The following is a 26,683-nucleotide window of genomic DNA, read 5'->3' on the forward strand; positions in this document are numbered from 1 at the left end:
TGCTGTCCTCCTCCTCCTCCTCCTCATCTACCCTGTCCTCTGGCCAGCCACGCTGAACCGAGGATATGACTGGTGTGCATGTCATATCCTCAATTTGGCCGGAGATTTGCTCCATGTCTTCATCCTCCTCCTCGTCATAGTCCTCCACTGCACGTTGTGATGAGACGAGGCTGGGCTGTGTGTTATCACCCACACCCACTACTGTTTCTTGCTGCAACTCATCGCGCTCCGCCTGCAATGCATCATGTTTGGTTTTGAGCAGAGACCGTTTTAGAAGGCAGAGTAGCGGTATGGTGACGCTAATAATGGCGTCATCACCACTCACCATCTTGGTGGAGTCCTCAAAGTTTTGGAGGATGGTACATAGGTCGGACATCCATCTCCACTCCTCAGGTGTTATGTGTGGAGTTTGACCCATTTCCCGACGGTTTAGGTGATGCAGGTACTCAACAACTGCCCTCTTCTGCTCACATATCCTGACCAACATGTGCAGAGTTGAATTCCAACGCGTGGGGACATCACACACCAGTCTGTGAGCCGGAAGATGCAAACTGCGCTGAAAGCCGGCAAGGCCGGCTGAAGCAGTAGGTGACTTTCGAAAATGTGCAGACAGGCGGCGAACTTTTACCAGCAGATCAGACAGCTCTGGGTATGACTTTAGAAACCGCTGAACCACGAGGTTGAGCACATGGGCCACGCATGGAACATGTGTCAGCTGGCCTCGCCTCAAAGCCGCCACCAGGTTCCGGCCATTGTCACACACGACCTTTCCTGGCTTTAGGTTCAGAGGTGTGAGCCAGTGATCTGCCTGCTGTTTCAGAGCTGTCCACAGCTCTTCTGCATTGTGGGGTTTGTCACCTATGCAGATTAGCTTCAGCACAGCCTGTTGCCGCTTCGCCGAGGCAGTGCTGCAGTGCTTCCAGCTTGGGACTGGTGTGGAGGGTACAGTGGATGAGGATGCGCAGGAGGAGGAGGAGGCTGAAGAGCATGACATTCCGGAGCTGTAGAGTGTGGGTGAAACACTGACTGAGGTAGGGCCTGCAAACCTTGGTGTGGGAAGGACGTGTTCCGTCCCTCGCTCAGACTGGGTCCCAGCTTCCGCAATATTAACCCAGTGTGCCGTCAACGAGATGTAGCGGCCTTGCCCACAAGCACTTGTCCACGTGTCTGTGGTTAGGTGGACTTTGGGTGAAACAGCATTGTTCAGGGCACGTGTGATGTTTTGTGACACGTGGTTATGCAACGCGGGGACGGCACACCGGGAGAAATAGTGGCGGCTGGGGACCGAGTAACGTGGGACAGCTGCCGCCATCAGGTCGCGGAATGCTTCTGTCTCCACCAGCCTAAAAGGCAACATTTCCAGCGCAAGCAGTCGCGAAATGTTAGCATTTAGAACTGTGGCATGTGGGGTGTTGGCAGTGTATTTGCGCCTGCGTTCAAAGGTTTGCTGAATGGATAACTGAACGCTGCGCTGGGACAAGGACGTGCTTGATGATGGTGTTATTTCTGCGTAGGCAACTGCAGGTGCAGGACCGGAGGAGGCTTGTTCGCAGGCAGCATGGACAGGGGATTGGCTCGCATGCACAACCAGCGAAGACGTAGCAGTGACATTAGCAAGCACTGCTCCTCGACTCTGTTGTACTTCCCACAAAGTTGGGTGCTTGGCTGACATGTGCCTGATCATGCTGGTGGTGGTCAGGCTGCTAGTTTTGGTACCCCTGCTGATGCGGGCACGGCAGGTGTTGCAAATGGCCTTTTTAGAATCATCTGGATCCAACTTAAAAAACTGCCAGACTCGGGAAGACCTAACATTTGTACAGGCACCTTGTGTCGTGTTGTTGTTCCGGGGAACGGTTGCCTGACTTCTGCCTGGAGCCACCACCCTGCTTCTTACTGCCTGTTGGGATGCTACGCCTCCCTCCCCCTGTGCACTGCTGTCCTCGCTCTGCATATCCTCCTGCCAGGTTGGGTCAGTTACTGGATCATCCACCACGTCGTCTTCCTCTTCCGCACCCTGCTCCTCCTCCTGACTTCCTGACAATTGTGTCTCATCATCGTCCACCCCTTGTTGAGACACGTTGCCAACTTCGTGAGAACGTGGCTGCTCAAATATTTGGCCATCTGTACATACGATCTCCTCATGACCCACTTCAACATGAGCTGGCGAGAGGCCAGAATGTGCGAATGGAAACGTGAACAGCTCTTCCGAGTGTCCAAGTGTGGGATCATTAATGTCCGTGGACGTGTACTCAGCCTTGTGGTAGGAAGGAGGATCAGGTTCTGAAATGTGCGGTGCAGTATCACGGCTACTGACACTTGACCGTGTGGAAGACAGAGTGTTTGTGGTGGTGCCAATCTGACTGGAAGCATTATCCGCTATCCAACTAACAACCTGTTGACACTGGTCTTGGTTCAAGAGCGGTGTACTGCTGCGGTCCCCAAGAATTTGGGACCGGACGTGCGAGCGACTAAATGTGGCCCTTTGTTGTGGCAAAATTAGAGCTTGCCCACGACCTCGGCCTCTGCCTGCACCACCATCACGTCCACTTCCTTGTTCCTTGCCAACGCCCTTGCGCATTTTGCAATGCTGTGCTGACGTGTATTCACTAGACTTGGGCGTTATATCAAAGTTTGTGCAAATCGTGCACCTGTACGCTGCCACCGACAGGCACACACGTGCGGTTTTTAAATGCAAGCACGGACGCACTAAGAACCTAACACAGGTTTTAGGAGAAAAAATTTATGACGAGAACTCTGACACTATCAGCCACTGCTGACTGACGTGTATTATACACTACACTTGTGCGTTATATAATAGTTTGGTAAAAATGCACACAAGTGCACCTGTACGCTGCCACCGACAGGCACACACGTGCGGTTTTTAAATGCAAGCACGGACGCACTAGGAACCTAACACAGGTTTTAGGAGAAAAAATTTATGACGAGAACTCTGACACTATCAGCCACTGCTGACTGACGTGTATTATACACTACACTTGTGCGTTATATAATAGTTTGGTAAAAACGCACACAAGTGCACCTGTACGCTGCCACCGACAGGCACACACGTGCGGTTTTTAAATGCAAGCACGGACGCACTAAGAACCTAACAGGTTTTTAGGAGCGACAATTGCTGAGAAGTCTGACACTATCAGGACTGTTTTAGACTGTGTACACCAGCCCCAGATATGATGAAGGCTGGTATACGGTCACCACTAGGAATGGCTATATACCCTGCCTGCCTGCCTGTATACTGCTACAATAGTCCTGACAAGGACTCTTTTGGTCACTAGCCTGTATTCCAACCTGGCTATACCCTGCCTGTATACAGCAACAATAGTCCTGAGAAGGACTCTGCTACTGTACTCCGACCTGGCTATACCCTGCCTGCCTGTATACAACTAGAATAGTCCTGAGAAGGACTTTTGGTCACACTGTTTGCAGCCCTGCTACGGAAATAGCTATAAAGGGCCGCAAACCTTTCCCTGAAGCAGCGACACTCTCCCTGCACTGACTGTCTGGATAGCTGTGAGCAGAGCACAGCGCGCCCGCCGGTATAAAGGCTCGGTCACGCTGTCCAGGCCGGCTAATCACTGCAATTCCACAACTAACAGGGCTGTGGCATTGCAGTGGTCTGCCAGCCAATCCCTGCATGAGGGCTGGCTCTCAAAAGAGCGCCAACATGCAGAAATGAAGACCACGAGTACAGCACGAGTATCGCGAGATTACTCGGTCCCCGCCGAGTAGACCGAGTACAGTGATACTCGTGCGAGTACCGAGTAGTAACAAGCATGCTCGCTCATCACTATTAAAAATGCTTCCTATACCGCACGATGAATTCCTAGAAAGGTGTAGTTTCCAAAATGGATTTTCTTCTGGCAGTTTCTGCATTTTTGGCATGTTAGATGCTCTTCAAAAGTGACATGGCATCTGTAATCTATTCCAGCCAAAATGACTCGATTCAATTACCGTTCATTCCCTTCTGAACCCTGTTGTGTGCCCAAAAAGTAGTTTTCCACCACATATGGGGCATCGGTGTACTTAGGAAAAATTGCACAACAAACTTAACTTTTCATTTTCTCTTGTTACTGTTGTGAAAATAAAAAAATTGTGGCAAAAGCAACATACAAGTGTATTTTTCAATTTCACGGCTCAATGTTATAAAACTCTTGTGGGTTTAAGGTGCTCAACACACCTCTAAACAAATTCCTTGAGGGGTGTAGTTTCCAAAATGGGGTCAATGGTGTTTTTCTATCTGTTTAGGCAAAACAGGGGCTCTGTACACGCGACGTGGCAACAAATTGTATGGTGCATTTTTTTCCAATTAACCTTGTGAAATTAAAAAAATTGGGGCTAAAGTAACATTATTGTGAGGAAAAATATGATTTTTTATTTTCATGGCTCAGCGTTATAAAATTCTGTGAAACACTTGTGGGTTCAATGTGCTCACCAAACATTTAGCTAAATTCCTTGAGGGGTGTAATTTCCAAAATGGGGTCACTTGTGGGGAGGTTACCACTGTTTAGGCACATCAGGTGCTCTGCAAACACAACATGGCGTCTGTGACGACATGGACTGTCAGTGCCTAGCATGGGTTAAATTTCTTAAAATTCAGCCAGACATGATAATAGTTTGTTTATAAATGGGGGATAAGGCCCTCATTGTTTCTACAAGACTCTTAGGAGTCTAGTGTTAAAGTTCCCGTTGACTCATGTAATTGCCTTGGCCAGTGAAGGTCAGATACCCAGACAAATCAATTATGCGAACCTCCCATTGTATTACTATGTGTATTGCTAGATGCGAAGTAACTTAGCTGTCTCTCCCTTGTCTCTGCCAGAGACCATTACTACAGGGGATATTTTGTATACGGCTTGAAATCTAGCCAATAAGAGCCCAGTCTTATCCACCAATCATGAAGACCCCAATGGTCTGAATGGAGAGCTCAGGGGTATAAGAAGGAGGACTGTCCATTGCCCAGGTAGACTCTTGTTACATAATACCAATCTAGGATCTGTGGATCCGATTGGCAAGCCATAACCGAACCTGGATGCTACATGGATTTCAGCATCGAATGCAAGGATTCGGCTTAGATAACAAGGACTACCTAAGGAAGGAATCCAGCTTTGGACAATCCAGTCACCTGACTACATGCTTTGCGGTCCTCAGCCAGCTTCCTAAATCTGGCGTTATTCCATTCTTGGTGGGTGCCCGCTGAAAGTGAGGTGCTGCTGGTTTGGAGTAAGTAGCCCTGGAAGCTCTGAGGCACGGACATTCTAATCCCTGGTAAGCCAACGGAAGGGTGTGAAACTGTTGCCAATTACATTCTGTGGTTTTGTTGGTTATGCGCCATATGCCGTTAATTGTTTTGGGATCCAATAAACTCTTAATATTGTGATTCCCTCATCCTATGTTACTGTTCCGCCCAAGTGTTAGTAGTGTTCTGCCCACGATTAAGGAGGTCGGGTGTTCAGTTGGGATGAGCCCTGAGCTGTCTTTGCTGTCTTTCTAAAGGCGGCCGGTTCAACGGACGAGAGCACCTACTGCCCCCTGTGTCTCCACAGCGTCCGCTTTTGATTCCAGACAATTTGGCGTTCCAAATGTCAAATGGTACTCCTTCCTTTAGAAGCCCTGCCATGCGCCAAAACAGTAGATTTCTACCACATATGGGGTATTGGCATACTCAGGAGAAAATGCAATATAAATTGTGTGGTTCATTTTCTCCTGCTACCTTTGTGAAAATGCATAATTTGGGGTTAAAGTAACATTTTTTTGTGGGAAAAAGTAACATTTTCATTTTTTGATTCCTCAATGCTTAAATTACTGTAAAGCACCTAAAGGGTTAATAAACTTATTGAATGTGGTTTTGAGCTGTGCAGTTTATAGAATGGGGTCACTTTTGGGTATTTTCTGTTGTCTAGGCCTCTCAAAGTCACTTTTAATGGGATGTTGTCCTTAAAGATAATGGTTTTGTAAATTTTGTTAAAAAAAGGAAAAATTGTTGATGAACTTTGAACCCTTCTAACTTCTAAACAAAAAAATTATGTTTCAAAAGTGATGCTAATGTAACGTAAACATGTGGGAAATGTTATTTATTAACTTTTTGTGTGACATACCGTAATTCTCTGATTTAAGAACATAAAAATAGGGAATGTGTCAATTTTTTTCTACATGACGAGAACCTGGTAGACCCTTTATATCCATTGTAGGTGATATTTTCTCTGTTTGGATCAGTTTTTATCTCTTTCTTTAGCTAGTGGAGATGACATGTTTCATAGCCACACCTCATCTCTGCAGACTTTCCTTTTCTCCAGCGTTCACACACAGCGTCCTTGATAATAACTGTCATTTTAATGCCAACTGAATAAAAATGATTGCCTACACTGTGTGCAATATAAGTCACACACTGTACCACTGAATAAATAATTACCTCTCGCTGTGCTTGCTGCACAAAAAATGACTTCCACACTGTTCCTCTTATGGTACATTGTGTCCACACTGTCCTCTCTTATAAAATATTCCCTCCATACCATCCCACCTTATGTACTATGACTGCCACATTGCCCGCCCTTATGAACTAACACTGTCATACTGTCCTTCTTGCAGGTGCTAGAGGTGGGGAGACAAAAGGCACAATAGGGTCTTACCCGATATAACGTGAAATGATAAGAAGGGAATAGGTACACTCACCTGATAGGGTTGTGCCAGTCACAACTCCTTGAATCGCATGTGAGTGTCAGCGTGGTTTAAGCAGCGGCCCCGTAAATAGTGGAAAAATGGTATATAATAAAATAAAGGAAAACGGGTTTTAGCCGCGCTAAAAACCACTGATGCAGGATTAATGAAGAAGTTTCTTTTTATTTCAGCATTCCAACGCGTTTCAGAGACAAGGACCGTCTGCTTCCTCAGGGAAAAAAGAAAAAGAAATTGGATTTCTTTTTTCCCTGAGGAAGGAGACGGTCCTTGTCTCTGAAACGCGTTGGAATGCTGAAATAAAAAGAAACTTCTTCATTAATCCTGCATCAGTGTTTTTTAGCGCGGCTAAAACCCGTTTTCCTTTATTTTATTATATACCATTTTTATACTGTCCTTCTTATGAATTATACCCACATCTTCCATCCTCATGAGTTATGGCTTCCACGCTATCCTCACAATACATACCTCTTCTCACTGTCCTCCAATTTTGCCGTCTCCCTTACATTGAGCCAACTTTTTACCCTGTCCCTCCCACATTACCTCAGATTCACACTGTTCCCTTCATAATGCCTTCTCTCCCAACTGTGGCCTCACAGTGTCCCTCACCCATGTCTTCGTCTCCTCTGTGGTGCTATAGTAATGTCTGCAGTGTGATGAGGTGAACCCATTGTCCTGAAGAGATGTCAGCAATGTGATCACTCTGCTAATCCCACTTCTGTATGTTGGGAAGGGGAGCTGAACGTCTCTCTGACCATGGAAGTGAAATGTAGCGCCCCTGAAACCATCAGGGAGCTACAAGGTACTGCAGGTCAGGCAAACACTCTAGGCAAACCTGATAAAATCTGCACAGTGAGGGGACCATCAAGAACCTCACTGACCTTGAAGTTCGGGACACAGTAGCAACGGGAGAACCGGGGTCAGGACCAGAGACTCCAACCTCACAGGGTTCACGCTACCGTCATACGGACTGCTGTAGAAGACAACCAGGAGGGGACCCCCAGCCGCTCCAAGCCACGGGGACCCACCAACCAAAGACAGGTGCAGGGGAAACAAGCCACCAGGTCACTAAACTGGCACTGGGACGAAGGGGCCCTGCGGTTGAGATCAGCCGGACTCGGGTGACCAGTTTCCAGCTTACTGTGAGTAAAGGAACCAGTTACACTACAACCCCTTGTGTTTTCTACCTTCTTTCAACACCCATCTACCTCACCAATACTCTGGGGCATGGCCCTGCTTGTGGAGGGCCTAACAACCAGGCTGCCACTAACACCACCCCCAGTAGTGAAAACTGTGCAGCGGCGGCTCCATCCACATAGCCACAAACTACAAGTGGCGTCACGTGTGAACTTTATTCAAAAATCCCCTGTAAATATTCCCTTTTTGAAAAAGCACCCAGGCCATGGAGCCAGGCAACGGCCACCAAAGTGACATTTTCCCCAGTTATACTGCCATGGACCGAGTACCCCATAACCCTGGGCGACACAGAAACATCGTCTTAAAGACCCAAATTCAAATTAATGGAGGGTTCTTCCACGTCACTCCTCTCTAGAAAGGCTCCGACCTTACTATTTGGTCTGGTGTTGGTAAGAGGGAATAACAAAAAAACCTCAGGGCACTGACTAAACACTGACGTGTGAATAAGCTCTAATCATTGCTGTATAGGAAAAACTAAACTAATGTATATTTTTTAGGTATTGTGAGGAGTAGTTTTTACTTTATTTGTATTTGTTACAAGGGAGACAGTACAACATTGATGTTGCCAATGGCAATCAGCCATAGAAAAGATAGTGCATGTACAAGCCACCCGGCCTGGGTTACCGAGGGAGTTTCACTAGCACTACTAATATATTTTGACAGCTGCAGACCGCAAGATTGCAAACCACTCGATGTATTCCTTTGGATTGCAGATCAGTTGTACGTCAGATAATCCTCCTATGGCCTAAAGAAACAGTTGCATCTTTTAGTCATTCTCTAAATTCCGCTCTAAAACGAATGCATAGGAAATCACGTGGAACTGTTACATGAGACCTAAGGGATATAAAGTTCCACATCCTTAGGATAAATCACCTGTAAATCTGACAAGTGTACAGTGTAGAAAGCCTGACTATAGATGTTACACATGGACCAGTAAAGTTTTCCTCCAACCAGTGCTATGTTTTAGTGAGTATTATGTCTTTCTCACTACTACTCATCTTCTATCAGCATATTGAGCCAATAGCGCTGGCTGTAGATGTTTATATGTTATACATATTATCAGAAATATCTCACAGATTTTAATATAAAAGAGGTCTCCAGCCCTAATGAAGTGAATAGCAGTACCCAGAATGGCCATTACTCGGTGAGCGGAGAGGTGCTGTTCGGTTCCACTTACTATTTACATCTGTCGGACCCACAATCTAAAGGCCGCTTTACACGCTACTAGATGTCTAACAATATGTCATCGGGGTCACGTCGTTAGTGACGCACATCCGGCCTTGTTTGACATATCGTAGTGTGTAACACAAATGAGCAACTGTGAACGAGCAAAAATACTCACCTTATCGTTGTTCGATGACACGTCGCTCATTTTCAAAAAATCGAATGTCCTTCTGTGCTCCGGTTGTTCATCGTTCCCAAGGCAGCACACGACGCTGCGTGTGACACCCCGGGAACGATGAACTGCAGCTTACCTGCGGCCGCCGACAATGCGGAAGGAAGGAGGTGGGATGTTACGTCCCGCTCATCTCCGCCCCTCTGCTTCTATTGGGTGGCCGCTGTGTAACGTTGCTGTGACGCCGAATGTCCCTCCCCCTTCAGGAAGAGGATGTTCGCCGCCCACAGCGAGGTCATTCGGGAGGTAAATACGTGTGACGGGGGTTACCGAGTTTGTGCGACATGGGCAACAAATTGCCCGTATCGCACAAATGATGGGAGCGGGTGCGATCGCACATGCGAACGCACGATAACTTGATACATGTAAAGCAGGCTTTAGGATATATGCACTCAACATCTTTTTCAGACGGATTCCCGTGAAAAGCGCTTAAAAGAATGAACATATGCATAACTATGTGAAAACCACTTACTGTGCTTATGTTCGGGCTTTTGAAGGTCTTTTCACTCCTTCAATTTTCTAGAAAACCCAAGCAGTTAAAAGAAGTGACGTCCATTCGTCTGACGTTTTCTTCTCAAAATATGTTCTGTACTTTACAATACAAGTAAATGGGAAAGCTCAAAAGTCGCCTAGACTTTTTTGGAAAGTTTTGTCATTGTTTTTGTTTAAAAGATTGCCAGCGGTTTCTTCAGGAGGAAAAAAATAAAATGACTAGAAACTACAGGAAAAAACCATGAGAATATCCCCCAAACATTGGTATCAGCCAAAACTGTTAGAAAAATGCTTAGGAAATGACAGAAGAAACAAACAAAGACACTTCAATAGAACATCCCCCAGCATTTTCTGAAGCGTCTTCTGCTTGAGAAACAGTGTGTTTTAAAATTAATCTTGTGCACATACCCTTATATTGTTGACCTATCTTTTGGAAGTTTGGAAGTCCCCTTTAAAGGGAACCTTACACCTTTATCTGCAGGCAGCATATATCGGTGTAGCGCCAGCATCCCTGCACTGCTCGTTTGCCCCCCTTGCAGGGACATCGACTTACTGCCGCGGCCATCCCACATCACGCTGCATGGCTTCCCCACTTGTCCTCCACGTGGGGCTCCTCTGCTTCCCCCTCCAAGGGCCGCACAGTTTTTCTGGGAGTGCTCCTAGGGCATGCGCGTGCACTGCTAACCTTCTCTTAAAGGGCCAGTGGGTCATTTCCTAAAAGTGCCTGTTTGCTCTGTGCCTAGTCGCCACAGATAATAACTACATATGTATTTCCATCTGTGTAACATGTATTGTTAGCTTTGATGAGATTTGGTTTTCTCTGCTGTTCACTATAAAACACACATTAGCATAAACTCCCTTACTGGGGCTATTTTCTTGAGGTGAAACCCACGCTTGAGGGAGAGCCCTAAAAGGAGATAGGGGAGGAGCTTAGTTTTAAGGTAAATTCACTGAGAGTCAGTCTGTGTGTGAGGTGAAGTGAGGAGTGTAATATGGAGAGGTCCTGTCCGGAAGTAGCGGCGAGCGTCCGGAGGTGGACCCACTGGAACGTACACCGGACTCCCTTGAGGAAGCGACCCCCAGCGAACCCCTATACAGGGACTGTGTGGTGCCCCCTCCAAAGGGCCTAAGTGCACGGCAGCCAGGAATCGGAAGCAATAGTCTCTTGAAGGCCAGGTATAGTCTCTTAGACGTCCACAGCAGGTATGGCCCAGGTATGACACAGGTGTGACGTCCACAGCAGGTATGGCACAGGTATGGCACAGGTGTGACGTCCACAGCAGGTATAGCACAGGTGTGACGTCCACAGCAGGTATGGCACTAGAACGAGACAAAGGTTAGGCTAGCAGGTGCAAAGATACACTAGAATAGTGCACAGGGGCCTGAATACTAGCAACGCACTATAAGCAGCGTTGCACGGGCGCCTTCTGTCAGGGAAGGCGAACTTAATACCCTTTAGGTAACAGGTGACCTCTGAGGTCACTTCCAGGTAGAAGGGGGCGTGACCTCGTGCGCAGCCTAAGATCACTTATTGCAGATCTGCGTGTGGCCTGGAGGCAGAAAGAAGCAGCCTCTGGAGCAGAGTGCCCGACCCGGGAGTGAGAGGAAACCACAGCAGGACTTGAATCAGGAGCAGAGCTTGCAGAGCCATGGGACAGGTAAGAGGAAGGACGCCGCTGCTGGAGGCTGGGAGCGGGAGTGCGCGTGGGGGCCACGCTGGGGCTGGGCAGGTGAGAGGAAGAGCGCCCCCCTCGGGACTTGGTGGGGACGGGCGCTACACAGGGTATCAGTGCTTAGGTCACCAGTACTTTCAAGGTCAATGGCAAACTGAGAGACTGCAGCCTTTTTATAAGGGGCAGTGAAATTCATGGGAACACTGTGGCATGTGTGAGTCTGGAAGTGTGACGCCCTGGCACAGCCAGGGTGTCACAGAAAGAGTCAATCCTCCTTGGTAATCTGATCTCACACGGTGCAGCATGACAAAGCACAGCCCCCAGTGTAAGGGAAAAGCAGAGCAGAGGGGAGGGGCTGGAGCAGACAGTGTGTGGAGGCAGACAGGACGGACGTCTGGAGTTTAGCTCCCGGCTGGGAGTGAAGCGTTCTCCAAGAGGGCCGGGGCAGGCCGTAGTGAGGAAGGGGCCAGAACAGGTAGCCGGAGCCGGGCGGTGGCCCCTCGGTACCTGGGTACCCGGATCACTACAGGGGAGTGATTCCCCGTTCCCGGCTGAGGAGAAAGAGGAAGAGAGAGAGAGAGGAGAGAAAGACACTTGCTGCAGAGAAGGAACAACCAGGGCTGCTGCACCGTGTGTGGGACACTAACACCCCCGTACCAAAGGCTGCGGACACCGGCAATTCTTAGTTCACCAGTGACTCCGTGTGACTTTACTGTGAGTACACCCGTGCCCTCGGGCACTGCACTGCAGCACTGCGCCCTGCCGCCCCCTGCTTACCCCATCACTGGGCCCCGGGACAACCAACCCCCCTACCCACGGAGGGGACATAACAACTACGCTGCTCCCTGTCATCGCTCCCGGGATCCCCTTCCAGAGCAGCGGTGGTGTTCCACCATCACCACAACCGTGGGTGGCGTCACGGACAATCTCCCTTACCCAAATCCCCTTTTACTGTGGAGCCTCGGATCACATACCGGGTCACGCCATCGTGATACCCACAGAAGTGACTCTGTGGCCCGGATCTGAGTACCCCCTGGTCCCCGGGCGAAACATTTGGCGTCACGAACAGGATCGAACCCCTCCAGTTACCTGGAGGAAGTGCGCCTTATTCTGGACTGTCAGCGGTGATCCGCTGCAAAAATCTTAAAATCGCCATCTTTGCCGCCATTTTGGCGCGAAAATCTCCCGCCCAGCACCTTCTTCCCCAAGCGTTGGGCGCGAAAAAGAGGCTCCGCCCCCCCGAGAACGCGGGCGGAAGTGAAGCTCCGGAGGACCGGAAGCGAAAGGGAAACTTTAAAGGTTGCTGGAAGGACTGCTCCCGAGTACCAAGGGGGAGCAGTAGAAAGGAACCGCAGCTTATGTGACAAGGACTGTGGAAGCAGGGACGCCAGGACTCTGCCAGCATTTGGTTCCTGGAAGAGGCCGCCGCAGCGATGCACCGAGCCGTTACCCCTGTTACCGGTAGCGGAGCCCGCAGCGCCTGTTGGGGAGGACCCAGACCTGGGGTCCCCAGGCCTCACCTTTGTCACCACCCTGCCACCGGCCCCGGCAGTCCGCCCGGCCGCGACGGAGATGACGACGGCTCCGGCAGTCCGCCCGGCCGCAACGGCAGCGAAGTACCGGTCCCGTTGACCAATCTGGAGCCGTTCCTGGACTGGGGTCAAGGGGTGCTGCCTGGGTTTTAGGGGCAGCACCAAGGCTAGGTTGTTTGGGTGGGTGACTGAAGGACCCGTTACGTTACCTGTTATTATTAAAAGTGTTGGACTGTTACTGCCATGTTAAAGTGATGTGCATCCCGTTTTGGGAGGATTGAAAATGTTTTATGTTTTATCTTTTCCAGTTTAATAAAATGTCGGTGCCTAGCCGGCCCGAGGACGGGCCGTGTTTTACCAAGGGGGTGTGTGACGCCCTGGCACAGCCAGGGTGTCACAGAAAGAGTTAATCCTCCTTGGTAATCTGATCTCACACGGTGCAGCATGACAAAGCACAGCCCCCAGTGTAAGGGAAAAGCAGAGCAGAGGGGAGGGGCTGGAGCAGACAGTGTGTGGAGGCAGACAGGACGGACGTCTGGAGTTTAGCTCCCGGCTGGGAGTGAAGCGTTCTCCAAGAGGGCCGGGGCAGGCCGTAGTGAGGAAGGGGCCAGAACAGGTAGCCGGAGCCGGGCGGTGGCCCCTCGGTACCTGGGTACCCGGATCACTACAGGGGAGTGATTCCCCGTTCCCGGCTGAGGAGAAAGAGGAAGAGAGAGAGAGAGGAGAGAAAGACACTTGCTGCAGAGAAGGAACAACCAGGGCTGCTGCACCGTGTGTGGGACACTAACACCCCCGTACCAAAGGCTGCGGACACCGGCAATTCTTAGTTCACCAGTGACTCCGTGTGACTTTACTGTGAGTACACCCGTGCCCTCGGGCACTGCACTGCAGCACTGCGCCCTGCCGCCCCCTGCTTACCCCATCACTGGGCCCCGGGACAACCAACCCCCCTACCCACGGAGGGGACATAACAACTACGCTGCTCCCTGTCATCGCTCCCGGGATCCCCTTCCAGAGCAGCGGTGGTGTTCCACCATCACCACAACCGTGGGTGGCGTCACGGACAATCTCCCTTACCCAAATCCCCTTTTACTGTGGAGCCTGGGATGACAGACCGGGTCACGCCATCGTGATACCCACAGAAGTGACTCTGTGGCCCGGATCTGAGTACCCCCTGGTCCCCGGGCGAAACATTAGCTTCTAGAAGGAATGGTGAGTTTTCATTCAGGATTCCAGTCACCTACTGGCCGGAAGGGATTACAAATCCGTATTGTTCTTGTCTTGGAAATCCCAGGATACCAAGATACGTATTCCCAGGTAGAGAAACAGTAGCAGAGGAAGAGTACAACATCACCATACAGCAGAGAAGCCAACTCTCATCAGGGCAGGAAGTACCTCATCATTTGATGCTGTGATAAATATTCTGCAGTGCTACAGTAAAAAGGTAAAATCTCCCTGTCCTGTCTCTGGCTGGATTTATTCTCTGCTGCACCATCCCTACTTCAACATCCCCCAGGACCCAGCTCTAGTTGAGGACAACCCTCTGATACTGCGCATCACCACCTAACTCCTGGGGACCTCCAGCAGTGCCCGGCCATACCAAAATTGCACATCCCAACTGGCATCATGAACTCTTTAGTTTTATTTATTTATATTCTGTTCTTTCTCCCCTTTTTATTATTATTTTCAAACCCCCATTACAAAAGTTTGGCGCTCACGCCCAGTACGGACACATCGTCACTCGAACCCACCACTGTGACAACAGAGGTCTACTGAGGGCAGCACATGCCTCTAAGCCTATCACTTAGAGGCAATGGGTATTTAAGGCAGTTTCTTCCTGGGGAAGGTGCCTGAGCAACACAGTTAGTTAGTGGGTTGTTCCCTAGCCATCTAATTTTCAGATTCCCTTGTCCACTGTCCATTCCCCAGCCAGTGTACATTTCTGTATCCTTGCCCTGCTGCTACCTTGTACCTGTCCATCCTGGCTGTACTACCTGCCTCAGCCGTTTTAGTGGTCTCTGTCTATACTAATGACTGTGCCTGTCCGTCTTGGCCTTGCTACCTGACTCAGCCATCCCGGTAGTCCCAGTCTATGTAGCACCCTGGAAAACCAGGTAGTTGTACACGCATAACACCTATCCCACGAATGGTTAAATCAGCTGACCTGAAACCCTAGTCACCCCCCTCAGGGAAGGACAGACACACCAGTGGGTGGGACCAGGTGGATAGGGAATGCCCACCTAGGGGTCTGGAGAGCCCGGGGCGGGAAAACAGTCAGATAAGTTCTAGGTTAAGTTTAGAGTGGAAGCAAAGTCTGGAAGGTGCCAGGGTCGAAGCCCTGACACCTTGGCTAGGTGGCAGACGGTAGCCAGAGTCTGCAGGAGACGGGAAGACGGCTGCCTGCTGGAGATCCGAGGTGGATCGGGACAGGGTTGGAGCCCGCCGGTACCGACACTGGAGAACCGACATTTTACAGCCAATCCCGGATAAATATGTCCCCTTTTAATCGGAGTGTCCACACGACCCCCGGGTCCGGAGAACCCCTCAAGCCATACCGTAGATCCGGATCCGAGCAGCACTGGCTGCTGGCACGGGGGTGGCACACCCTGTAACTTGGCGTCACAAACAGGATTCTTACCCATTCACTTGCCCAGTGAAAGTGCGCCTTGTTCTGGACTGTCAGCGGTGCTCCGCTGCAAAGTTTTTGAAAACCGCCATCTTTTCCGCCATTTTTGGGCACGAAAACAACAACAACCTGGCGTCTTCATCCCCGAGAAAGGGCGCAAAGCTGAAGCCCCGCCCCCTGGGAACAAGGCCGGAAGGAAAACCCTGAGGCCGAAATCAAAACTAGGAAGCCGCATCTGAGGACTGCTCCCGAAAAACCAGGGGGGCGGGCGAGAATAGCGGCATGTGATCCGAGGAAATAAGAGGCAGGGACACCAGGACTCTGCCATCTTCCGTTCCTGGACACCACTTTGAGAGGATGTCTGACCGGTCCGACAACCCGAAGATGGAAGGATTTGCCCCCGGGACTGCCGACTGGGTGGAAGCCCAGACAGAATGGATGTACCTTAAAATCCAGGCCCAGGCCAACTTTCTGCTAAAAAGATGGACGGCCGAGATGCAGGAACTGGCTGCAGCTGTCCGGGCCCGCGAAGTGGAGATGACCTCGGAGGAGCGGGTATGCGACCCACGCCCCTATGTCCCACCGGGACCGGCCCAACAGGCTGAGGAGCTCGGTCTGCCCCCGTCCGCCACGCCGCCTCCCTCGCTGCCCGTACCTGTAGCTGGTGCCCCACTCGGTTCGCTGCCACAAGCCACGGCAGCGGTACCCGTTCCATCTGCCTGCGAGGGCCCACCAATGGCGCCCTCGGGCCATGAGCACAACACCGCTCCGGCACCCGTAACAACCCCGCAAAAGACCAAGGCCCTGAAGACATCCCCTCCGGCCCCGAGCCCGGCCGCACCAGAGATGACATAATCCCCGATCCTGGAGAAGGCAGCGCACTCAATGACTTCGGCCCCGTCAATCCGCCCGGCCGCAGCAGAAGCGGCACCCGACCGGAAGCCAGCAAAGACGCCGGCCGCTCCCCCGTACCCAGTCCCGGCTGAGGTGCAGCCGGGAGGCTCCTGCAGGGTGGCAGAGCAGGCCGCGGCTCAACGGAGCCCTCTTCCACTTCACATAAGCCCGGTTGTAGCCGGCAGTGAGGGCGTCCGGATGGTCCAAGCCCCTGAGCAAGAGGAAGCAGAGTGCGGAACCCGTACTCCATATTGGGAGCCGCAGCGGCAGCAGCTGAAGACGGAGATCGCGGCCAGGGAGGACTGAAAGGCCGAAGTACTGAACAGGACATACCGGGAGAAGGATAACCTCCAGCAGGGAACTTTCCGGGTGCGGGGCCCGACGTTCCAAGGACAGGTCCGGCACATAAATCCCCAGAATGGATGGGGCTTTATCTATGAACCGGGCCTGGAGGCTGAAATGTTTGTATCCCAAAGGGATGTGGCCCCTCATTTGCCTACAGGTCACCCGGATCGTGATCTGGAGCCAGGAGAGCTGGTCTCCTATACCCGGCACTGCGGAGAGAGGGGGTGGGTCGCTCTCGACGTGAAAAAGTGGGGGAAGATGGATGAGTAGGTGTGCCTCCACCTCCCTCTGCCATTTTCAAGCCAAGAAAATTGTTAAGGTAGCGGTTCCCGGCTACCCCAGTTACAGTTGACCCCGTTACAAGTTTTTACAGTTCATGGACCATGGCTTTGGACTAGAAACCCAACCCAAAAACTATTGGGCCTTGTAAATAATTCATGGCTACCCTTCTTGCTCATGGCAGCCACTGGAGAGGCAGATTGGAGGAAGGGCCTGCAGTGGAGTCGGCCGAGGCCCAGTCACTACCAAAACCGGTGACTAACCTCCAGGCCAGGGGTCCCCGGACTTGGGAAAATGTGAGAAGGACTGCTGGGTAAGGAACTTTTTACCCGGCCCGTGTGGGCGTCACCCAGACCTGTTCCTGGTCTTGGGAAAAAGGGGTGCCAACCAGTTCTTAGAGGTGGCACCTGGGTCAGGTTTGTTTGGGTGGGAGCAACAAGAAGGTGGCCCGGTCCGTCCCGTTCCGTTTAAATGTGCAACGTTTAAGATATGTGACTCTTGTAAGGGAAGAAATTGTAAATATGTTATTATAATTGATACAAGTAAAATATATCTTTGTACCGTGTTAGCCAGTAGAGATAAAAAAATTTTTTTTATCTCTTTGTACCGTGTTAGCCAGTAGAGATAAAAAAAATTTTGTTTAAAAGAACAGTTCTGTTCTTTTAAACAAAATTTTTATTATAATTGTAAATTTGTTTTTTTACATTTACAGTTCCCATTAAAAATAAATGTTGGTGGTTGGACAGCCTGAGGACAGTCTGTATTCAACCAAGGGGGTTGTTGTAGCGCCCTGGAAAACCAGGTAGTTGTACATGTAGGCCCCCACATAACACCTATCCCACGAAGGGTTAAATCAGCTGACCAGAAATCCTAGTCACCCCCTTCAGGGAAGGACAGACACACCAGTGGGTGGCACCAGGCGGATAGGGAACGCCCACCTAGGGGTCTGGAGAGCCTGGGGTGGGAAAACAGTCAGATAAGTTCTAGGTTAAGTTTGGAGTGGAAGCAAAGTCTGGCAGGTGCCAGGGTCGGAGCCCTGACACCTTGGCTAGGTGGCAGACGGTAGCCAGAGTCTGCAGGAGATGGGAAGATGGCTGCCAGAGATCCGAGGTGGACCGGGACAGGGCTGGAGCCCGCCTGTACCGACACCGGAGAACCGACCCGGAAACCGTGTGCACAGAGGGGGTACTTGGACCCTGAAGCCAGGACCGGCACCAATGGCCTAGCTAATTAACCAATTGAGGGCAGGATTTTAGGTCCTGTCCCAACCTAAGTCCTGAAAAGTAGACAACCACGCACAGAGAAGGATAGGGCAACAGCCAGGGCCTGTAGATCCCAAGGGTAAGCGTCAGACGGGCACGGCTCCCAACCAAAGGACCGGGAGCAGACTTCCGTGTTTCACACCGGGAAGTCCTACCTACAACACACTGAGTGCAGAGGAGAAAGACTTTGACTACCAACCCGGGTGTGGGATCAGATACACCCATCTGCGGCAGCCAGCCACCATCACCTTGGTTTACCACAGGACTTGTGTGCTTTATTCGACCGTGAGTAACATCCCCGGCCTGGCCGGGTGCACCGGCCCCTGAACTCACCATTCTCAACATAGAGACACTGGGCCCCGGGACATCCATCCCTACCCACGGAGGGGTTAACATCCAGCTGCTAGCCCAACCTCCCCGGGAGCCCCGCAACGGCAGCGGTGGTGCTGCATCTCACCACACACAGTGGGTGGCGTCACAGACATTTTACAACCAATCCCGTATAAATACGTCCCCTTTTATTTGGAGTGTCCGCGCGACCCCCGGGTCCGGAGAACCCCTCGAGACGATCCAGATCCGAGCAGCACTGGCTGCTGGCACGGGGGCGGCACATCTATACTAGTGACTGTGCCTGTCCATTCTGGCAGTGCTACCTGCCTCATCCTTTCTCAGTGGTTCCTGTCTATACTAGTGACTGTGTCTGTCCGTCCTGGCAGTGCTACCTACCTCAGCCTTCCCGGTGGTTCCGGTTTATACTGCCTGGTTGCATCTGTGTCCGTCATTGCCCTGGGGGTCAGCTGCCACAGTCCCGGTCACTGCCCTGGGAGTGGTACCTGGCGCCTGTCTCTTGGTGGGCGCTTAGTCAAGCCCCTCCCACTAAAGAGAAAGCCCGAGGCCCCCCTGTAGTCCGGTGGATCCACTTCAGCTCGCCACTTTACCATCTACGGTGGTGAGCGTTACAATCAGTCACTGGCTGTATAATCTCAGGCAGGTATGTTTGACCGTGAAATGCTACGGCATTTTAGAGAAACACATACTTTAAGAGCCAAATGGGAAACAAGTCGGACTAGACGAGTTTCCGGAAGCCCGTCCCCACCCACTGACTTGGAATGACAAGTCTCTGCGTGTATAGGTCAGTCACTAGCAACAAGAGGGGAGAAGCCAACTGGGACTAAGGCTACTTTCACACATCCGGCTGTAGCAGTGCGGCACAATTTGGTGGTCTGCTGAAAAAACAGCCGCCAGTTTCGTTTTTTCCAGCATTGACTTGCATTGGCGCCACATTGTGCCGCATGGGCATGCGTTCCGTCCAGTTTTTGACGCATGCGGCAGATTTAGCCGATGCGGCGGCCGGATGGAACGTTCCCTGGCACATTTTTTGCTCTGGCAAAAAAAATCGCATCGCGCCGCATCCGGCCGCTGCGGCACATTTTTCAATGCATGCCTATGGACGCCGGATGCGGCGCGATGCGGCAAAAAACGCATCCGGCCGCCGCATGCGGTTTCTTCCACTGCGCATGCTCAGTAGCGTGCCGCAACCGGAAAAAAACGGACGGGCCGCATGTAAAAACATGCAAAGGATGCGGTGTTTTCCCCGCATCCGTTGCATAGGTTTCACAGCCGGATTGAGCCGCAGTGCTCAAACCGGATGTGTGAAAGTAGCCTAAGCTGGGATAATAGCCGGATAGGCAGTTCCCCAGGCTTGTAAAGTATAGTTTTCTTGGAAAGTCAAAAGTGTTTCAAAGTCAAACAAACCTGGCTGAAATCATAAAACCAGTGCCTGATACATGCTGCCGCCTGTTTTCGAGGTCTGCGCTTGCTGTCATTTTGTTGACAAAAGTAAGAATACATGACACCTCATAGTGCACTAGAGAATAAGATACACAGTATGTCAACAGCTCACCTTTTTTGGATACGCAGCTGCAGACACAACCGTGTTGTCAGCATGTGTAAGTATAACCGTCAGCTGCTGCTCCTTTCCCAGACGGATAATGGATTTGCATCCCCTGTTTGCACAGTAGTCAAAAAATATAAAAGCATGGATGTGGGCGATGCGGACAGTACTCGTCCAGAAGACCAAAAGTACAATGAAGGTTGCTTTTTTGGAGGGGGAAACTGGCTAGCAGCTAACAGCACTAGAGGACTCAGACAGAAAAAGGCACCTGTTCAAAAACAATATATGGACCCTCTTCAGCCTAAAAGCTCATCAAAAAGCACAATTCCACCTGCTATCTAATTGGAAATGGGCCTCTGCGCGACTGCACAGGCTGCACCAAGAATATATATATAAAAAAACTGACCTGCACATTCAACAGGTGTGAACAGGTGCCAGCTGAAAACACATTGTAATTACAAACATACATACAGCTGCACTCTAAAATGCTAACATCGAATAAGGGAACTCTGGTATTGCATTACTGCTATAGGAATATTTGAAAAGAAGAGATATTTAGCTTATGTATTGGCCAGTGCAAGTGAGCCTGGTAACCAGTGGTAAGGTGAGCTCTAACTTGAAATGCCTCTATCTGGGTTAAAAACCTATGTGTCTGGGCAGAAAGGATCCTGCTATCAAAGAGGGTGGAGACAGCCTGGTTAAAGGGCGGGGTGCTAAGTCAGAAAGAAATGCACTACAAATATATCAAAAAGACTGAGGTGCACATCCAACAGATGTGAACAGGTGCTAGCTGAAAACAGAATATCACTACAAAACACATACAGCTGCACTCTAGAATGTTAACAATGAATAAGGGAACTCTGGTACTGCATTACTGCTATAGGACTATTTGAAAAAAAGTAAAATAGATTATTTATTTTTGCACCAAGGATATGTCCGCTCCTGCTCTTTAGCACTGAACCATTTCCTTCAATTGGTATTATGGCCTGATAAGGAGTAGAGTAAGGACCAGGTATGACTGACCGAACCCTGACAGTCATAGCGTCTGTTAAATAAATTATAAGGGAAATGAGTCTAAATTGATTGCTGTATATTAATGCATAATGCAGCATCAAACATGTTAACAATTTACACTCCTTTCTCTATAAGCCATTTGACAGAAATTGTCAGGACATGACTTCATCATGTAAGTTGAGCATATGCTGGTTATACACCTCATTTGAAGTGTGACGCTACACAAAGAACTGGGCCTAAAATTGTTGCAAATTTTTCACCAATTAAGGCTAGTCTAAAGCGTCCATATTTTACTATCATGTTGTGTAAAATATGTCTGTGTGTAAATTTAGCCTAAGCGTATGTACATACTAAGTCAATTATTAGCGTCTTTTCCATGTTTATTTTTTTTACGTTTTGGGCATTTCTTTTTTTTTAAGGGGGGGGGGGGAATTTTCATATAAACTATTAAAGTTTTCCACTAATTTACCCCCTTCTCGTATGACCTAACTCTTCCTAATAATCATTTTTCTAATATATTTCTATTATCTGCCCTCTTGTAAGCCTATGTCTGTGTGGCTGCTTTATTACTCTGTTGGGATGCAGCAAGGTTACTTTCCATCTGGGGACTGGAATTGGATGCACCGAACGGGGCAGTCACTGGTGGGGGAGAGGCTGCCTCACACTCACTGAGGTAGCTCCACCCCCACCAGTGACTGCCCTCTTTGGTGCATCCGATGCCGCTCACCAGATTGTAAGTAGCCTTGCTGCATCACAATAGAGAAATAAAGCAGCCACACAGAGATGAGCTTACATGAGCATGGCAGGTAATAGAACTATATTAGGAAAATGATTATTAGGAAGAGTTAGGTCATATGAGAAGGGGTTAAATGAGAAGTGGAAAAGCTCTTTAAGCCGCCTGGTGAAAGGTCAGGTCACTTCTTATAGGCACTTCACAGCTTTCAAATCCTGGAACGGTTAAAAAAAGCTCAAAGAGTCTGAACACATTCTCAGCAAGTTGTGACATTGCACAGCATATGTTAAGTTTTTTTAGTATTTTCTAAGCACTTTTTTAGCAAATTCTACCTGAAAAAGATGTGTGCACATACCCTACAAGCATTCATCACTGTAATTGTAGATGTGTACTGCTGATAGCTCCCACATCCAACCTTTTAGGTTTAGTGCCGACTATTTAGTCGGAACCTGCATGGTTTACTCTTGGGTGGAAAAATGTCTGTCCTGTTCTTGTGATGTTAATACAGATGGGCATCCAGATTAGTTTATGGGGGGTTCAAAAATATCTGTCGCGGGCGGGGAGGAGGGTGTCAACACACTACGCTCACCCCTTCTGCTCGGGTCCGGCGGCTACTGCTCAGTGGTGGCTCGAGCGGTGGGCCGGATCCCGGGGGGTTCTCGAGCGACACTCCTCGCCCGTGAGTGAAAGGGGGTTGTTGGGTGTGGGAATTGTTTATTGTCCGTGACGCCACCCACGGTTGTGGTGATTTCACCACCGCTGCTCTATAGGCCCGGGGACGATGGTGCGTAGCAGCGAGATGTTGCGTTGCCCCTCCGTGGGTAGGGGTTGGTGATCCCGGGGCCCGGTGATGAGATGGGAGATGCAGGGCCTGGTGGGCGCAGGGACGCGGGGGCAGCGCTGTGCCTTGCGGCACTGTGGTACTCACTCAGCCTGAGATGTTGACACAGTTTTACGGTAAACCACACGGCTGGAAAGACGGTTCCCACGGACGGCTGCACTTGCTCTCCCAGTAGGTAACGGTGATGTCCCTCTGACCTGCACCTGATGTTTCTAAGTTGGTAGCGATGGGTTCCCACCGGTAACCCGCTCCCCGGCTTCAAGCTGGACCGGAGGAGCTCTACTTTGCCCGCAGACGCTGGCCCTGAGGAACTGGTGCCTTGGCGGTGGCGGTGTTCCTCCTTAATGGTTGGACTGTTGCCTTCAATCGGGACTTGGTTGTTGGGGGATCGACGTCCCCTTCACTGACGGATTTGGCAATTTATGGCGACTCCTAGCCTTGCCGGGGTCCGAGAGGCCCCTGCCCTGGTGCTGACTGTCCTTTGCACGCTGCTCCAGACCGCCGGGTCACTACCCGTCCGCGGTCCTTCCAGGAACTCCCGAACAGTCACCCCTCTGGACAGTCACCGTCGTTGCTGACCTTGCTGACCCGGTCCTGCACACAGCTGGACCAACTTCAGGCTTTCCACTCTCTTTCTTTCCTGTCACCACTCTTGCCGTCCTCCTTTACCACTTTACTTCCTTCTACTTTCACTTCCTTAACTCAACTTCACTGTTTACTCAAGCTCTTCCCTGAGCTGACTGCTCTTGAGCCCTGCCTGGGCTAATCTGCCTGGTACTTCCCGCCTCCAGAGCTGTGAACTCCTCGGTGGGCGGAGCCAACCGCCTGGCCCACCCCCTGGTGTGAATCATCAGCCTCTGGAGGAAGGCAACAAGGATTTTTGGTTAGCTTTGGTGTTCCTAACTGGGATGTAGGGTGTGGTGGTGTGATGACCTGTGACCCCTGGCTTGCCCAAGGCGTCACATATCCTTGTAAACCTGAGTGGAACATAAATTGCATATTTAAGGATATTTTCATTGGGTCCAATTCATCAAGCTTTTACCCCTATATTCTGGAGTAAAAAGCTTTGAAAGTTATATTATTTTGGCACGACGGGAGGCTGTGCTAAAATTTAGCGACTTCTGACATTCTCATGCCTTTTTTGGCCAGTTTTGACAAAGTGGACTGATCTGGGGAAGGACAAGGCTGTGATGTCCACCGATCAAATTCATGTGACAGTAGTAGGATTCATGGCGACTGGAGATTTGCACATCTATTGATAAATCAGGATCTTCTGAACCTAGCACATTTCATCAAGACCGGTGGGACCAATGCCAGTCTTAAAGAACTTTTGCATTTCTACGGAAAAACAACTTGCTATTCACTTGTTCAATCTTAGGAGCTTCTTTTACTTCTTCAGGTTTCCAAAGTTGCAAAGCGGTTTAAAGAAGTGACATGACCATTCTTCTGGCAGGTTCCACTCTGTACTTTACAATACAGGTCAATGAGAAAGCCCTAAGATTCCTGGAAAATGTGAAAATCCTTAAAAAACAATGCCCGTGGCCAAAACCTTTGAAAAAAAATGCTCAGGTAAGGATGAAAAATGAAGCAAAAGACACTTCATGGAAAAAATGCTAGAGTTTCCAGAAGCATTTTGAAATTTCAAAAATGTCACCATACACTGCAAGTAATTTCTATGAGATATCCTGCATTGTGGATTTTTAAATCCGCAGGATGTTAATTTTTTTAGTTGATTTACAAAGCAAATGTACCTTAATACTTGCAGATTTCTTGCAGGTTAGCAACAAATTTGATTTCAGAATTTTTCCATCAAGTGTAAAAATACCCTAAGGGCGGCTTTGCACGTTGCGACGTTGCAGGTGCGATGTCGGTGTGGTCAAATCGAAAGTGACGCACATCCGGCGTCGCAGTCGATATCGCAACGTGTAAAACCTTTTTGATACGATGAATGAGTGCAAAAGCGTCGTTATCGTATCATCGCTGCAGCCTCCGACATTTCCATAATGCCGGTGCAGCGACAGGTGCGATGTTGTTCCTCGCTCCTGCGGCAGCACACATCGCTGTGTGTGAAGCTGCAGGAGCGAGGAACTTCACCTTACCTGCCGCCGGCTGCAATGAGAAGGACGGAGGTGGGCGGGATGTTTACATCCTAGTCATCTCCGCCCCTCCACTTCAATTGGCCGCCTGCCGTGTGACGTCGCTGTGACGCCACACGACCCGCCCCCTTAGGAAGGAGGCGGGTCGCCGGCCAGAGGGACGTCGCACGGCAGGTATGTGCGTGTGAAACTGCCGTAGCGATAATAATCGCTACGGCAGCTTTCACTAGCTATTGCACGTGCGACGGGGGCGGGACTATCGCTGCAGGATCGGTAACACATTGTTACCGATGTTGCAGCGTGCAAAGCCCGCCTAAGGCTACATTTACAGGAAATTCATCAGTAGAAAGCAATCATGCCACTTACTGAAAAAATATCAGCTGGATCAACTGATGGCCTATAAAAAGGCACCTCAGTACCAAGGAATCACACAAGAAACATCTTATGATAAGTAAAACCAGTGAGCTCTCTCACGACTTTCGTAACCTTATTGTTGCAAAACATACTGATGGCATTGGTTACAGAAGAATTTCTAAACTACTGAAGGTTCCACTGAGCAATGTTGGGGCCATAATCCAGTATTGGAAATAACTTACCGTATTTTTAGGACCATAAGATGCACCGGACCATAAGACGCACCCTTGTTTTAGAGGAGGAAAATAGGAAAATAAAATTTTAAGCAAAAAATGTGGTCATGACACACTGTTATGGGGCAAGCATCTGCTGCTGATACTGTTATGGGGATAATGTCCCCAAATTCTCTACTAAGGTACCCCATCCTGGTAATGATTCTCCTGCCTTGTATATTATTCCTATCCTTGTATATATGTCCCCCATCACATAAAAACATAAACGTTTAGGCTATGTGCTCATGCTGTGTTTTTTGCCGCAGTTTTTGGGTGCAGTTTTGGTCTCAAAACTGCATGAATTTCCTTCCCCAGCAAAGTCTATGAGATTTCATTTTTGCTGTACGCACATTTGGCTCATAACATATTCACTCCTTCCCTACTCACCGGTGGTTGTGATTGGTTGCAGGCAGACTCGCCCCCTCACTGAGTGACATCTGTCTGACTACAGCAGATCACAGACGCCGATGGGCGTTTGTTTATATCATACATTAAATTAAATAAATAATTAAGTAAAAAAAAAACAAAACAAAAAACGACGTGCAGTCCCCCTAATTTTGATAACCAGCCAAGATAAAGTCTCACAGCTGGGGGCTGGTATTCTCAGGCTGGGTAGACCAACATTTTTGGGAGCCCCCCAAGCCTAAAAATATCAGCCAGCAGCCGCCCAGAATTGCCGTATCCATTAGATGCAATAGTCCCGGGACTTTTCCCAGCTCATCCCGATTGCCCTGGTGTGGTGGCAATCGGGGTAATAAGAAGTTAATGGCAGCAGCCCAAGTCATAGCTTAGAGATGGCAGGCGTCTATCAGACACCCCCTCATCACTAAGCTGTAAGTGAAAGTAAATAAACACAATCACCCAAAAAATCCTTTATTTGAAATAAAATACAAAAAAGCCCCCTCTTTCACCACTTTATTAACCCCTAAAACACCCCTACAGGTCCGAAGTAATCTACATGAGGTCCCACGACACATCCAGCTCTGCTACATCTGACAATCACAGAGAGCGGCTAAAGAGCACAACCGCACTCTATGAGGGTCAGGCCGCAAGTGAAGTGAGCCGCGCGGGATCAGCGGTGACTTCAGCTGTC

Source organism: Anomaloglossus baeobatrachus, chromosome 5, assembly GCF_048569485.1.
Source record: "Anomaloglossus baeobatrachus isolate aAnoBae1 chromosome 5, aAnoBae1.hap1, whole genome shotgun sequence".
Taxonomy (NCBI): domain Eukaryota; kingdom Metazoa; phylum Chordata; class Amphibia; order Anura; family Aromobatidae; genus Anomaloglossus; species Anomaloglossus baeobatrachus.